At 44.3% G+C, this 15,157-nt stretch overlaps 2 pseudogenes; both read left to right on the top strand.

Annotated features, from left to right (window-relative positions):
* Positions 1-6: 6 nt before the first annotated feature.
* LOC119328146 lies at positions 7-4,333 on the top strand (annotated as a pseudogene).
* A 2,197-nt stretch (positions 4,334-6,530) lies between these two features.
* Positions 6,531-15,157, top strand: part of LOC119332538 — a 27,022-nt pseudogene continuing 18,395 nt past the window's right edge.

The raw sequence follows: 15,157 nt of genomic DNA, 5'->3' as shown, positions 1-15,157 counted from the left end.
AGGTAGTTGCTGGGTTCAAGATGTAGTAATGGGACATGACGATGCCTAGACTCCCCGATCCCGCCTCTCGATTTGGGGACAGACTGAGTGATTTTGGTAGGAGTCCACATTGGAGGTCTAAAGTGTCTGAACCATCCGGTTCAGACATTTGAGGCCGGAGTAGGTGTCTGCATTGGAGATGCCCTAAGCAATGGTCTAACAGACCACATCACACATGTGGGTAGCAACTTCAGAATTGATGAAATTGAGTTCAAATTGAAAAGAAAAAAATGGTTTTATATTGAAACAAGGGTAAAACTGTGTAGGTCCGAAATCTAAGAGTAGTGGGAACCAACCAAGGGCATAAGCCTAAAAAACCTAAAATGATTGTCCTGGCATCAAAGCGGCCCATCCTGTTTCATGCCCAACTTACCGCGGAAAATTGTTTGAAAGACGATGATCAGGTCATTACGTCAGACACCAGAATATTTATATCCGGTTAGCTGTTTAATCCTGGCAGACCTGATCAAAGCACGGTGCTTCTTCTCTGATGGAAAAGGCACGGTGCTTTGTATACAGACAAGGATCTATATATGGTCTTCCTTGCGGACGTGTGTGTCACCTAGCAAGTAGCAACACAAACAATCCCTTAAAAGGGAAGGAAACAGCTCGCACACAAATTCGTCTGAACTGTTCTTGTGCCTCCATGCTTGTTCTTGTTCCTGGCTGCTATATATACACACAGGGAGAAGCGATCGAGGGAACACTCTTCTCGAAGCCAGATATGGATTCCAGAACAGCATTCTGCGGCGCTCTGCTACTGCTGGTGACGCTGCTGCCTCTTTCAGCCAGCGCGCCGAGCAAAGTAAGATCCATGCTCGATTCCTCTTCGCACAGCATTTATCTTATCTTCTTTCCAATCTTTTACTGAGAACATTTTCTTGTTGAAATTTCAGCTCTACATTGTGTATATGGGGGAGAAGAAACATGATGACCCGTCCGTGGTCATCGCGTCGCACCATGACATGCTAATATCTGTTTTTGGGAGGTACTACTGGCTATGAGTTTCATGTCGCATCATAGATGTGTTAGCAGGAAACAGTCGTGATTTGCTCACCTCCCTTTTGTTGTATTATTACTTGAAACAGCAAGGATGAAGCCGTGAGGCCGATAGTTTACAGTTACAAGCATGGATTTTCTGGGTTCGCGGCTATGCTAACAAAATCTCAAGCTGTGGCAATCGCAAGTAAGTAATTGTCAACCCTTTTTTTTATAAGACGGGGTTAAGCCCCCAGCCTCTCCATCATCATTGCCATTTACACAACCATATTTGTTTGGAGTATGATTATTAATTGTCAGTCCGGAGGTGGCATGAGCTTGCTATCTTTATATCAACTTGCATGATCGAAATGAACTAATCAACATACTATGAATGTAGAATTTCCTGAAGTTGTCTCTGTGAACACTAATATTTTTCACAAAACGCACACAACTCGGAGCTGGGATTTCCTTGGCCTTGACTATAATCAACCGCCACAACAACCGGGGCTCCTCAAAAGAGCAAAGTATGGTGAAGATGTCATTGTGGGTGTGATCGATACAGGTTTGTAATCCCATCCTTAAGCTTAAATCCAAAACATGAGAAATCCCAAGGCCAGGAATCAATTAACCCCATGGATGTAAATGCTTCTTTATAGGCATATGGCCTGAATCACGAAGCTTTGATGACAACGGCTATGGCCCCGTGCCGGCACGGTGGAAAGGAAAATGCCAGAGTGGCGAGAAGTTCAACGCCACTAGTTGCAACAGAAAGATCATCGGTGCGCGGTGGTATGGCCGTGGCATCAGTGCCGAGTCACTAAAGATCGACTACAAGTCACCTAGGGACCTCAATGGCCATGGCACACACGTCGCCTCAACTATCGCCGGTGGGGAAGTGCAGGGCGTCAGCTATGGAGGCCTAGGCATGGGTGTGGCACGTGACGGAGCACCACGTGCACGACTTGGTATCTACAAGGTGTGCTGGCTGGATGAGGGTTGCCCTGACGCGGCGGTCCTTGCTGCCATTGATGACGCTATACATGATGGGGTTGACGTCTTGTCGCTCTCTGTTGGAGGGGTTGGTCAGGAGTACTCTGGGACGTTGCATGCTGTGCAAAGAGGGATCTCTGTCGTGTTCGCCGGAGGGAATGATGGCCCTGTGCCACAGACGGTGACGAATGCCGTGCCATGGGTTACGACGGTGGCCGCTAGCACGATTGACCGGTCTTTTCCGACCTTAATATTGCTTGGGAACAAAGAAAAGCTGGTGGTATGTACCAAACTATTTCACTCCTTTGTTTTAAAAAAGTATGTAAATCATTTCGTATATTTTCCATCTCTTAAGAAATATTACAGGGAAGTGTTACCTTGCCCTTCTCAAGGGATAGAAAAACCCCATGGAAAATATTAAAGAAAACAGGTGAAAATGTTATTGGATAAGACGTGCTCCAATCCTGAAATAGTTCATATAAGATAGCATGAATGTGGAGGATTGGTCAATCAGGCTTTTCCCTATAATTTTACTAAATAATAACCTTTTGACTATCTGAGCACGAAAGTGACGTTCAAACCAACCCGGGGAAAATAAATGGTTTGCTCCTCCTTTAATTTGTGATCAATTTCAAGCGCAGGGACAAGCTCTAAATTACAATGCAGCTATAAATAACAGCGGCTCTCAGGCCCTTGTTTATGCTGGGAGGTAATGAAAGAAACCAGTCTCTTGACGACATTTGATTAATAGTAAATGCCGCGCTTTAGGACGAAACCATGTTCAATTTTAAAACTTTTGAGCAGCTGCGACCCGGAATCACTGGCCTTGGGCAATGTCACGGGCAAAACCGTCCTTTGTTATGCACCAGAAGAGGCATCGCGGTGGTCGCCCCAGTTAATACTCCCTTATGCCATCAATTCAATTATACTATTGAGTCCGGTGCGAAGGGCCTCATCTTCGCACAATATACCGCCAACAATCTTGACAGCCTGGTCGGGTGCGAGGGATTTATGCCTTGCGCTCTGGTGGATTTCGAGATCGCACATCGAATTTTCTCCTACTGGGACATGACTGAGTGAGAATTTGTCGAATTGTTGGAAACTGCAGTGTGAACATATTTGAACAGTCAGTTTGCCATCTCCTTATACAAGAACTAATTCATGTTTGTCATGTGTCTAGGAATCCGGTGGTGATGGTGTCTCCGGCTGTAAGTGTTGTTGGAAATGGGGTGTTGTCGCCGAGGGTCGCCTCGTTCTCCTCCAGAGGTCCAAGCCTATTGCTCCCTGGCATACTGAAGGTGTATATCATTATCAACTTAAGGCAAATAGTTGAATGTTTGTCACTGTTTGTTTGCTATCTAGCCTATCTAGTTTTTCAGAATTGAAGACTTACATACCTAATTCATGATAAAAATTAATGTTTTGACAGCCCGACATTACTGCTCCTGGCGTCAACATATTGGCAGCGGTGCGCGGCTCCTACGTGTTCTATTCTGGGACATCAATGGCGTGCCCACATGTCTCCGCAGTGACTGCGATGCTCAAGTCGGTTCACCCTCAGTGGTCACCTGCCATGATCAAATCGGCCATCGTCACCACAGGTAGGAAAGTAATAACCAAAATACGTCAAAATAACTCATTTGAATATATGACTAACTTGATGATTCCTTGGCATTGGTTGAAGCATCTGTGACCGATCGTTTTGGCATGCCAATCCAAGCAGAAGCAGTCCCAAGGAAACTAGCCGACCCCTTCGACTTTGGTGGTGGACACATTGACCCAAATAGAGCCGTTGACCCTGGCTTGGTTTATGACATTGATGCAAGGGAGTACAACAAGTTTTTCAACTGCACCCTTGGATATTTAGGCGGCTGTGAGTCCTACTACCTCAATCTCAACCTCCCGTCAATTGCCGTGCCAGACCTCAAGGACCGTGTCATGCTTCGGCGCACCGTGACTAACATTGGGCCAGCGGAAGCAACATATCATTTAGTGGTTGAAGCTCCAGCGGGGATAGACGTGTCCGTAGAGCCATCTGTGATAAATTTCACCCAAAGCACTAGTAAAAGTGTGACGTTTATGGTGACATTCACAACAAGGCAGAGAGTACAAGGAGGATACACTTTTGGGAGCTTGACATGGTCAGACGGAAGTACCCACTCAGTGAGAATTCCTATTGCGGTACGGAATGTGATACAAGACTTTGTTGCAGATACATCTTAAGCTCATATTCTTTGTATTATACACATAATTTATGTATTCATGTGGTTGGCATAAGAAAATGTAGAAGAAACACTTTAATTTTGTACATCATCACAGGAAATGTTATACTGGAATAAAATACGATTCTTTGCTAAGGAGAGGTTTATTCACAAACTTTTACGAAAAATGAATTAATGAGAAAACCATGGATCATATCGACATGAAATAGACTAAGGGAGAACGAATGATCAAATCTCCGGAACCTTTCTTTCTGGATGAAAACGTTTCTAAACTGGAAGTGAAAAGAAATAAACATGATCAAATTTTCTTAGCTGGGCCAAAATCACCGAATTCATGAATGGCTGCTAATGTCCAAAATGCTCGTGTTAGTACATTGAAGTTAATTTAGATTTACATTGTAGTTTGCACGATTTCCTTTGTGATATCAAAATTTTTATGCCTTGTTGTCCTTGGGTCCAAACTTCAAGATCCTTATTTTTGCGTTTGTCAATTAATTGTTCTGAGCGCCCATGTCCATTTTAATTCTATTGCTCCAGATAGGATTCTTTGGCGGGTGAAAATAATAATCTAATACACATGAAAATTAGTTTAATAAAATTCGGTTTCACATTCCTTTTGTAATGATGGATTATCCCCCACCCTTACCTCGTCCTCGGTATGTCTCTTCCGATTTGAGTATCATTGACCTTAATGCCCCACTCCTCACGCTGGCTATGGAGGAGGTTGTGTGAGCCACCTGCGTGGGGATCCAAAGGTTGTCTCCCATCAACTCCTTCCGGCTATCAATTTCTCTTGGCGTTCTAAGTTCCACGAAATTTATGCCATATTATCCTGACACTTGACGGTCGACACCATCGCTAATCCTCGTCTAGGAGGGTTGTCGAGAGGTTGATTCTGCACACTAAGAGGGAGTTCCACCGCCATCAACTCTTTTCCTCTCATCTCCATCATGTTTCTTCCATCCATATGCAAGTAATCTGTTGTAGGCAGGTGGATGGGAATTTGACGATGCCAATCATATAGTAGTGCTAAGATTATAGGGTTTTGATACAACTTTGTTATGCTTAATGTCTACTAATAGGGCCCAAGTAATGTGGTATCATATATTAACCATATAAGTTTTCATGATGCCAATGTGTCTGGATTGTACCTGCAAGTGTGGTATGTACCTATTATAGCCTCAAAAGTGACCCCGAGGGTGACCGGGATATCAATGGGGAGTGTTGTGATTTGATGTTTCCATGTATTCACGAAGTGTTAATGTGTTGGTACGGTTGTCTCACAAAATGACGCCTTAATTACCCTTTGTTTAAACTATGATCACCGTGACATGGGAGGGTAGGACTATAGATGCTGGGCAAGCTCTTGTTCCTATAAATAAGCAAGTTCAACTACATACTAATACATGCCTACAAAAGTAGGAGAACATGAGCTTGGTTTTACATGCTTTGTTATGTGCACTATGATATGATTGATGATGTCTATGTAACGTCCCAATATCCATTCTCGGGCCTATGTTTTCCATAAATGTGTGTTCTCTTTAAATACTTGTTAGTTGGCTTTCTCAGTGAAAGAATTGAAAACCATGAGACGAGCTTAGAGAGGCGACCACATCACACTATGTCGGCTCGAACTACTGGATTTATATAATGTAATAGCTGGAGAAACGGATCAGCAAAACCAGTCTTTGCCCTTGTAAATTTATTTTTCGAAGAAAAAGTCTCTTGGAACTTTATTTGAAAACAGGCAAAGTTACATCTTTGAGTACATGCGATTATAGGAAAGTTGGCGGGTCTATATCCTTGACGTGCCCATGGAATATTTGAATGTGTCACGTTTGTCAACTTTGTTACGTATTACCTATACCGCCCGCGTTTGTAGAACGATTAAGACGCATGTGGAACGATTAAGACCCATGTGCAAAGCCGTGGAAGCTTGTTTGAAAGTCGACCAGGTCATTGCACGAGAGAGCATATAATTAATTAAGATCTATATCCGGTTTGGTACTAATAGCCGCCAGGACCTGATCAAAGCATGGTGCTTCTTCCTCATTACAAAAAGCACGGGCATTCCTATATAGACAAAAGGATTAGTCTTTGCTCCTCACGCGTGTGTGTCGCTGTCACCTAACTAACAACACTGAAACATTCCCTCTGAAATGAGAAAAAAGACACTCAAACAAATTGGTTTGAACTGTTCTTGCACCCCATCCTTATTGCTCCTGGCTGCTATATAGACACACAAACCGAACGAGGGAACACAATCACAACAACATAGCACTCTTCTCCAAGCAAGATATGGATTCCAGAACAGCATTCTACGGCTGTAACACCCTCGATGCGACTATATCTCCCACGTGTCGAGGCACGACTTAGAGGCATAATCGCATTGAAGGCATATGTCGCAAGTCAGGTAATCATCACAAACATCCCATGTAATAAAGATAATGAAAAGGGATAACATAGTTGGCTTACACTCGCCACGTCAATCAAGTACATAAATAACATACATCATTCAAACACTCATGGCCTGACTACGGCGCCAAAATGAAAGATAACCCAACAAGCGACATGGTCCCGATCACCCCCAACAGGGCACCACTACTGATCATCAGGAAAGGAAACATAGTAACGCTGAGAGTCCTCGTCGAACTCCCACTTGAGCTCGTAAGCGTCACCTGGAGCGGAATCACCTGGACCTGCATTTGGTGTAATAGTAATCTGTGAGCCACAGGGACTCAGCAATCTCGCACCCTCGCGATCAAGACTATTTGAGCTTATAGGTAGGGTAAGGTAAATATATGTGGAGCTGCAGCAAGCGACTAGCATATATGGTGGCTAACTTATTCGCAAAAGAGAGCGAGAAAAGGAGGCAAAGCGCGAGCGAGAAACTAGAGAGCAACCTGCGCAAACATTACTCCAACACCGTGTCCACTTCCCGGACTCCGCCGAGAAGGGGCCATCACGGTAACACACACGGTTGATTCATTTTAATTAAATTAAGGTTCAAATTATCTACAACTGGACATTAACAAATTTCCATCTGCCCATAACCGCGGGCACGGCTTTCGAAAGTTCAATCCCTGCAGGGGAGTCCCAACTTAGCCCATGACAAGCTCTCACGGTCAACGAAGGAATAGACCTCCTCCCAAGACGTTCCGATCAGACTCGGTATCTCGGTTCTTCAAGATATTTTGACAGGTTAAAACTAAACCAGCAACACCGCCCGAATGTGCCGACAAATTCCGATAGGAGCTGCACATATCTCGTTCTCAGGGCACACTCAGATAGGTCAAGCTACGAGTAAAACCAACCTTCGAGTTTCCCCGAGATGGCCCCGCAGGCTGCCTGGTTCGGACCAACACTCAGAGGAGCACTGGCCCGGGGGGCTAAAATAAGATGACCCTCGGGCTCCGGAAACCCAAGGGAAAAGAGGCTAGGTGGCAAATGGTAAAACCAAGGTTGGGCATTGCTGGAAAAGCTTTAATCAAGGCGAACTATCAAGGGGTTCCCATTATAACCCAACTGTTGGGGAACGTAGCAGAAATTCAAAATTTTCCTACGTGTCACCAAGATCTATCTTATGGAGAAACCAGCAACGAGGGGAAAGAGAGTGCATCTACATACCCTTGTAGATCGCTATGCGGAAGCGTTCAAGAGAACGGGGTTGAAGGAGTCGTACTCGTCGTGATCCAAATCACCGGAGATCCTAGTGCCGAACGGACGGCACCTCCGCGTTCAACACACGTACAGCCCGGTGACGTCTCCCATGCCTTGATCCAGCAAGGAGAGAGGGAGAGGTTGAAGAAGACTCCATCCAGCAGCAGCACAACGGCGTGGTGGTGGTGGAGGAGCGTGGTACTCCAACACGGCTTCGCCAAGCACCGCAAGAGACGAGGAGGAGAGAGGTAGGGCTGCACCAGGGAGAGATCAAATCGCGTGTGTTGGGCAGCCCAAAACCCCACTATTTATAGGAGGAGGGGAAGAGGGTGCGCCCCCTCTAGGGTTCCCACCCCTGGGGGGGGGCAGCCCTAGATGGGAAAAAGGGGGGGCGGCCAAGAGGGGGAGAGGGGGGCGCCCCCTAGGGTGGGCCTTAGGCCCATCTGAGCCTAGGGTTTCCCCTTCTCCTCCAAGCTGCGCCTTTGGGCCTTGTGGGAGGCGCACCAGCCCACTCAGGGGCTGGTCCCTTACCACTCTTGGCCCATGCAAGCCTCCGGGGCTGGTGGCCCCACTTGGTGGACCCCCGGGACCCTCCCGATGGTCCCGGTACGTTACCGATAAAACCCAAAACTTTTCCGGTGACCAAAACAGGACTTCCCATATATAAATCTTTACCTCCGGACCATTCCGGAACTCCTCGTGACGTCCGGGATCTCATCCGGGACTCCGAACAACATTCGGTAAACACATACAAACTTCCTTTATAACCCTAGCGTCATCGAACCTTAAGTGTGTAGACCCTATGGGTTCGGGAATCATGCAGACATGACCGAGACGTTCTCCGGTCAATAACCAACAGCGGGATCTGGATACCCATGTTGGTTCCCACATGTTCCACGATGATCTCATCGGATGAACCACGATGTCGAGGATTCGATCAATCCCGTATTCAATTCCCTTTGTCTAGCGGTATTGTACTTGCCCGAGATTCGATCGTCGGTATCCCGATACCTTGTTCAATCTCATTACCGGCAAGTCTCTTTACTCGTTCCGTAACACATCATTCCGTGATCAACTCCTTGATCACATTGTGCACATTATGATGATGTCCTACCGAGTGGGCCCAGAGATACCTCTCCGTCACACGGAGTGACAAATCCCAGTCTCGATTCGTGCCAACCCAACAGACACTTTCGGAGATACCTGTAGTGTACCTTTATAGCCACCCAGTTACGTTGTGACGTTTGGCACACCCAAAGTATTCCTACGGTATCCGGGAGTTGCACAATCTCATGGTCTAAGGAAATGATACTTGACATTAGAAAAGCTTTAGCATACGAACTACACGATCTTTGTGCTAGGCTTAGGATTGGGTCTTGTCCATCACATCATTCTCCTAATGATGTGATCCTGTTATCAACGACATCCAATGTCCATGGTCAGGAAACCGTAACCATCTATTGATCAACGAGCTAGTCAACTAGAGGCTTACTAGGGACATGGTGTTGTCTATGTATCCACACATGTATCTGAGTTTCCTATCAATACAATTCTAGCATGGATAATAAACGATTATCATGAACAAGGAAATATAATAATAATCAATTTATTATTGCCTCTAGGGCATATTTCCAACAGTCTCCCACTTGCACTAGAGTCAATAATCTAGTTCACATCAATATGTGATTAACACTCAAGGTCACATCCCCATGTGACTAACACCCAAAGAGTTTACTAGAATCAATAATCTAGTTCACATCATCATGTGATTAAGACTCAATGAGTTCTGGGTTTGATCATGTTTTGCTTGTGAGAGAGGTTTTAGTCAACGGGTCTGTAACATTCAGATCCGTATGTACTTCACAAATCTCTAGGTCATATTATAAATGCTGCTTCCACGCTCCACTTGGAGCTATTCCAAATGGTTGCTCCACTATACGTATCCGGTTTGCTATTCAGAGTCATTCGGATAGGTGTTAAAGCTTGCATCGATGTAACCCTTTACGCCGAACTCTTTATCACCTCCATAATCGAGAAACATGTCCTTATTACTCCAAGGACAATTTTTGACCGCTATCTAATGATCCACTCCTGGATCACTTTTGTACCCTCTTGCCAGACATGTGGCAAGGCACACATCAGGTGCGGTACTCAGCATGGCATACCGTATAGAGCCTATGACAAAAGCATAGGGGACGACATTCGTCCTTTCTCTTTCTTCCGCCGTGGTCGAGCTTTAAGTCTTAACTTCATACCTTACAACTCAGGCAAGAACTCCTTCTTTGACTGATCCATCTTGAACACCTTCAAGATCATGTCAAGGTATGTGCTCATTTGAAAGTACCATTAAGCGTTTTGATCTATCCTTATAGATCTTGATGCTCAACGTTCAAGTAGCTTAATCCAGGCTTTCCATTGAAAAACACTTTTCAAATAACTCTGCATGCTTTCTAGAAATTCTACATCATTTCCGATCAACAACATGTTAACAACACACACTCATCAGAAATTCTATAGTGCTCCCACTCACTTCTTTGGAAATACAAGTTTCTCATAAACTTTGTATACACCCAAAATCTTTGATCATCTCATCAAAGCATACATTCCAACTCCGAGATGCTTACTCCAGTCCTTAGAAGGATTGCTGAAGCTTTGCATACTTATTAGCATCTTTCAGGATTGACAAAACATTCCGGTTGTATCACATACAACCTTTCCTCAAGAAAAACGTCGAGGAAACAATGTTTTTTGACATCCTATCTGCAAGATTTCATAAATAGTGCAATAATCACTAATATAATTCCAACAGACTCTTAGCATCGCTACGAGTGAGAAAGTCTCATCATAGTCAACTCCTTGAACTTGTTGGAAAAAAACTTAACGACAAGTCGAGCTTTCTTAATGGTGATACTTACCATCATTGTCCGTCTTCCTTTTTAAAATCCATCTGTACTCAATAGCCTTACGACCATCGAGCCGTTCTGCCAAAGTCTACACTTTGTTTTCATACATGGATCCTCTCTTGGATTTTATGGCCTCGAGCCATTTATCGGAATCCGGGCCCACCATCGCTTCTCCATAGCTCGTAGGTTCATTGTTGTCTAGCAACATGACTTCCAAGACAGGATTATGTACCACTCTGAAGTAGTACGCATCCTTGTCATCCTACGAGGTTTGGGAGTGACTTGATCCGAAGTTTCATGATCAATATCATAAGCTTCCACTTCAATTGGTGTAGGTGCCACAGGAACAACTCTTTGTGCCCTACTATACACTAGTTGAAGTGACGGTTCAATAACCTCATCAAGTCTCCACCATCCTCCCACTCAATTCTTTCCAGAGAAACTTTTCCTCGAGAAAGGACCCGATTCTAGAAACAATCCCTTGTTGCTTTCGGATCTGAGACAGGAGGTATACCCAACTGTTTTGGGTGTCCTATGAAGATGCATTTATCCGCTTTGGGTTCGAGCTTATCAGCCTGAAGCTTTTTCAGATAAGCGTCGCAGCCCCAAACTTTTAAGAAATGACAGCTTAGGTTTCTCTAAACCATAGTTCATACGGTGTCATCTCATTGGAATTACATGGTGCTCTATTTAAAGTGAATGTGGTTGTCTCTAATGCGTAACCCATAAACTATCGTGGTAATTCGATAAGAGACATCATGGTATGCATCATATCCAATAGGGTGCAGTTATGATGTTCGGACACACCATCACACTATGGTGTTCCTGGCTGTATTGGTTGTGAAACAATTTCCACAATGTCTTAATTCTGTGCCAAACTCGTAATTCAGATATTCATCTCTACGATCATATCATAGACATTTTATCCTCTTGTCACGACGATGTTCAACTTCACTCTGAAATTACTTGAACCTTTCAATAATTCAGACTCATGATTTATCAAGTAAATATACTCAACATCTACTCAAATCATCTGTGAAGTAAGAACATAACGATATCCACTACATGCCTCATCACTTATTGGACTGCACACATCAAAATGTATTACTTCCAACAAGTTGCTTTCTAGTTCCATTTTACTGAAAACGAGGCTTTCAGTCATCTTGCCCATGTGGTATGATTTGCATGTCTCAAGTGATTCAAAATCAAGTGAGTCCAAATGGTCCATTTGCATGGAGTTTCTTCATGCATATACACCAATAGACATGGTTCACATGTCTCAAACTTTTCAAAAACGAGTGAGCCCAAAGATCCATCAACATGGAGCTTCTTCATGCGTTTTATACCGATATGACTTACGTGGCAGTGCCACAAGTAGGTGGTACTATCATTACTATCTTATATCTTTTTGCATGAACATGTGTATCACTACGATCGAGATTCAATAAACCATTCATTTTAGGTGCAAGACCATTGAAGGTATTATTCAAATAAACAGAGTAACCATTATTCTCCTTAAATGAATAACCGTATTGCGATAGACATAATCCAATCATGTCTATGCTCAACGCAAACACCAATCTTGATGGTAGAGGGAGCGTACGATATTTGATAAACCTTGGAAATACTTCCAACACATATCATCATCTCACCTTTTAGCTAGTCTCCGTTTATTCTGTAGCTTTTATTTCGAGTTACTAACACTTAGTAACCGAACCGGTATCTAATACCCTGGTGCCACTAGGAGTACTAGTAAAGTACACGTTAACACAATGTATATCCAATATACTTCTACCGACCTTGCCAGCCTTCTCATCTACCAAGTATCTAGGGTAATTCTGCTCCAGTGGCTGTTCCCCTTATTACAGAAGCACTTAGTCTCGGGTTTGGGTTCAACTTTGGGTTTCTTCACTAGAGCAGCAGCTGAATTGCCGTTTCATGAAGTATCCCTTCTTGCCCTTGCCCTTCTTGAAACTAGTGGTTTCACCAACCATCAACAATTGATGCTCCTTGTTGATTTCTACTTTTGTGGTGTCAAACATCGCGAATATCTCAAGGATCATCATATATGTCCCCGATATATTATAGTTCATCAGGAAGCTCTAGCAGCTTGGTGGTAATGAGTTCGGAGAAACATCACTATCTCATCTGGAAGATCAAATCCCACTCGATTCAAATGATTGTTGTACTCAGACAATCTGAGCACAAGCTCAACAATTGAGCTTTTCTCCCTTACTTTGCAGGCTAAGAAAATCGTCGGAGGTCTTATACCTCTTGACGTGGGCACGAGCCTGAAATCCCAATTTCAGCCCTCGAAACATCTCATATGTTTCGCGACGTTTCAAAACGTCTTTGGTGCCTCAACTCTAAACCGTTTAACTGAACTATCACGTAGTTATCAAAATGTGTATGTCAGATGTTCGCAACATCCACAGACAACGTTCGAGGTTCAGCACACTAAGCGGTGCATTAAGGACATAAGCCTTCTATGAAGCAGTGAGGACAATCCTCAGTTTACGGACCTAGTCCGCATAATTGCTACTATCAACTTTCAACTAAATTTTCTCTAGGAACATAACTAAACAGTAGAACTGAAGCGCGAGCTATGACATAATTTGCGAAGACCTTTTGACTATGTTCAGGATAATTAAGTTCATCTTATGAACTCCCACTCAGATAGACATCCCTCTAGTCATCTAAGTGATTACATGATCCGAGTCAACTAGGCCGTGTCCGATCATCACGTGAGACGGACTAGTCAACATCGGTGAACATCTTCATGTTCATCGTATCTACCATACGACTCATGCTCGACCTTTCGGTCTCTTGTGTTCCGAGGCCATGTCTGTACATGCTAGGCTCGTCAAGTTAACCTAAGTGTTTCGCATGTGTTCCGAGGCCATGTCTGTACATGCCAGGCTCGTCAACACCCGTTGTATTCGAACGTAAGAATCTATCACACCCGATCATCACGTGGTGCTTCGAAACGACGAACTTTCACAACGGTGCACAGTTAGGGGGAACACTTTCTTGAAATTTTAATGAGGGATCATCTTATTTACCACCGTCGTTCTAAGCAAATAAGATGTATAAACATGATAAACATCACATGCAATCAAATAGTGACATGATATGGCCATCATCACTTTGCTCCTTTTGATCTCCATCTTCGGGGCTCCATGATCATCATCGTCACCGGCATGACACCATGATCTCCATCAACATGATCTCCATCATCGTGTCTTCATGAAGTTGTCTCGCCAACTATTACTTCTACTACTACAGCTAACGGTTAGCAATAAAGTAAAGTAATTACATGACGTTTATGTTGACACGCAGGTCATAAATAAATTAAGACAACTCCTATGGCTCCTGCCGGTTGTCATACTCATCGACATGCAAGTCGTGATTCCTATTACAAGAACATGATCAATCTCATACATCACATATCATTCATCACATTCTTCTTGGCCATATCACATCACATAGCATACCCTGCAAAAACAAGTTAGACGTCCTCTAATTGTTGTTTGCATGTTTTACGTGGCTGCTATGGGTTTCTAGCAAGAACGTTTCTTACCTACGCAAAAACCACAACGTGATATGCCAATTGCTATTTACCCTTCATAAGGACCCTTTTCATCGAATCCGATCCGACTAAAGTGGGAGAGACAGACACCCGCTAGCCACCTTATGCAACTAGTGCATGTCAGTCGATGGAACCAGTCTCACGTAAGAGTACGTGTAAGGTCGGTCTGGGCCGCTTCATCCCACAATGCCGTCGAATAAAGATTGGACTAGTAACGGTAAGCATATTGAACAAAATCTACGCCCACAACTACTTTGTGTTCTACTCGTGCATAGAATCTATGCAATAAACCTGGCTCTGATACCACTGTTGGGGAACGTAGCAGAAATTCAAAATTTTCCTACGTGTCACCAAGATCTATCTTATGGAGAAACCAGCAACGAGGGGAAAGAGAGTGCATCTACATACCCTTGTAGATCGCTATGTGGAAGCGTTCAAGAGAACGGGGTTGAAGGAGTCGTACTCGTCGTGATCCAAATCACCAGAGATCCTAGTGCCGAACGGACGGCACCTCCGTGTTCAACACACGTACAGCCCGGTGACGTCTCCCATGCCTTGATCCAGCAAGGAGAGAGGGAGAGGTTGAAGAAGACTCCATCCAGCAGCAGCACAACGGTGTGGTGGTGGTGGAGGAGCGTGGTACTCCAGCAGGGCTTCGCCAAGCACCGCAAGAGACGAGGAGGAGAGAGGTAGGGCTGCACCAGGGAGAGATCAAATCGCGTGTGTTGGGCAGCCCGAAACCCCACTATTTATAGGAGGAGGGGAGGAGGGTG

The sequence above is a fragment of the Triticum dicoccoides genome, chromosome 7A (genome assembly GCF_002162155.2).
Source record: "Triticum dicoccoides isolate Atlit2015 ecotype Zavitan chromosome 7A, WEW_v2.0, whole genome shotgun sequence".
Taxonomy (NCBI): Eukaryota; Viridiplantae; Streptophyta; class Magnoliopsida; order Poales; family Poaceae; genus Triticum; species Triticum dicoccoides.
This window is presented reverse-complemented; position numbering and strand designations above follow the sequence as displayed.